This window comes from Malurus melanocephalus, unplaced genomic scaffold, assembly GCF_030028575.1.
Source record: "Malurus melanocephalus ecotype Western Australia unplaced genomic scaffold, MMel_1.1 scaffold_1340, whole genome shotgun sequence".
Taxonomy (NCBI): domain Eukaryota; kingdom Metazoa; phylum Chordata; class Aves; order Passeriformes; family Maluridae; genus Malurus; species Malurus melanocephalus.
In genome coordinates, this window is record NW_026624572.1 from 33,080 (window position 1) to 35,053 (window position 1,974).

Below are 1,974 nucleotides of genomic sequence, written 5' to 3' on the forward strand. Positions count from 1 at the left end.
TTCCTTCCCTCAGTCAAGGCAAATAAATGTTTTTTGTGCACTCCATGGATTCTCCCGGGGCTGGGKAATGGTTCAGTGTGTATTTGAGATGCAGAATGTATTTAAAACATTTCCTTCCTGGACGTGGCTGCTGCAGGCAGTGAGGAGCTGTGGCAAGGACTGGACACTCTGGCTCCACGTGCTGAGGTTTTGTCACAGGCTGAGGTTTTGTGCTGGAGACAGAGTGGGTGCTCCTGCAAGGCTGCTTGGTTAGGAAAGGTGGGAATATCTTATTTCACCCTTGGATTTACTTTGTTTTCAGTGTAAAGTACAAGTACTGTATATAATTTACCAACACCTGTCTTAACTTCTTAATAAGATGGGAGATGTTCCCTGGCCCCAGCTGGATGTTGCCTTTCTTGTTGCAGGCCCTTCACTATGTGAGTTGTTTAACGTGCTGCAGGGTGGGTTTTGGCTAAACCTGAGCCCTGTGGTGCCCAAAGGCTGCTCTGTGCCCCACAGTGAGATGGGACCACAGTCATTATCAAACCATCAGCCCCTGTTTGCTGCCCTGGAGGCTGCAGTGTTTGCAAAATCCTAATGCAAAAATTGGCTATTCCTAATGCAAAAATGGGGGGAGATTGTTTTAACGGAAACATTTTCTGTTGTGGTTTTTGTTTCCTGAATAAACCAGAAAAGCAGAACGTATGAAATGATCTTCCACAAGCAGGGGCAYGGCCCGTGTGTCTCCCACAGTTTTATGTGGGAATTAGCAAGTGGCTGAAATGGTGCAGAGAGGTTTTCACCAAGGGTGTGCAGGAGGAGGGGAGCCAAAGCTCTGGCTCCAGTTGCATTATTATTGGTTATTTCCAGGGCAGAGCTGGGTCCCCAGTGTCAGCCCTGCATTTCTTGGTGGCTCCTGCCAGGGTGCCATGTGTGGCTCACCCCATCCCAGTGGAGCCCTGGGGTTTGATCCTCTCTGTGCCACTCCTGTGGCTGTTCCCTGTCCCATAAACTGGGATGGGCATGGGGACAAAGGTCTGGGGTGTGGCACAGCTGTGGTACCCACATTGGTGCTGATGTTGGTGCCATCGTTTTGGCTGAGTTGCTGCTGCTGAACAAACCTCCCAGTGAAATCCTGACAGAGCCCTGGTCCCAAATCCCAGCTTGGAAGGTGTCACTGACAGCTCGGGGTCACACCTCCACCACAGCCAGAACACAGGAATTTTCTGTATATAAATATTTAAATACCTGTATTTTTTTGTATGACAGATTTATACAGTGTGTGCCACTATCCGCTGTGAAAAGTCTGCAGCACCTATAAATTATTCTCCTTTAATCACTTGCCATGAGATTGTTTTCTTATCTCTGTTGTGTTACAACCTTCTGCAAATTTGCGTATTTTTGAGTGTTTGCATTGAATTCCACAGCCTTCACTGGGAATTCTGTGCAGAAGACAAATGCCAGGTGAAGTCCTGATGTTTCTTCTGTTGCTAATTCTCTATTACTCCAGAGCTTGCCAAAAAGAATCCAAGAGTAATAAAATAATWGCAAAAATACCAATAATATGGACTTGACCCTAGGCAGTGCTTGGGATAAAATAAAATAAAATACCCTTGGGAGGGTATTTTTTAAACTTATTTCAATGCAGGTATGTGTACATATATCTTGTATTTTATGTTAATACAKTCCTGTAATTTTCTTGCATGACAATTTTACCACGTCTCAGAATATTTAAGTTATAACCAGGTTGTGTTTTTGCAGATAACTGCTGGAAGCCATTGCACATGTGGAGTAATAAATGTGGATTTTTAACCTTGCCAAGGATTTGGTGTAATTTCCAGGGGATTGAGCTGTAGAGGCGTGGAGGCAGCCAAATGCTGGAATTGTGGAACCCAGCCAGAATGTGGGTGGGATGCTCCCAGCAGAGCCCAGTGGGACAAGAGCTGTGGGATCAGTGCCAGGAAATGGCTCAGGAACAGGGATTGGAACAGG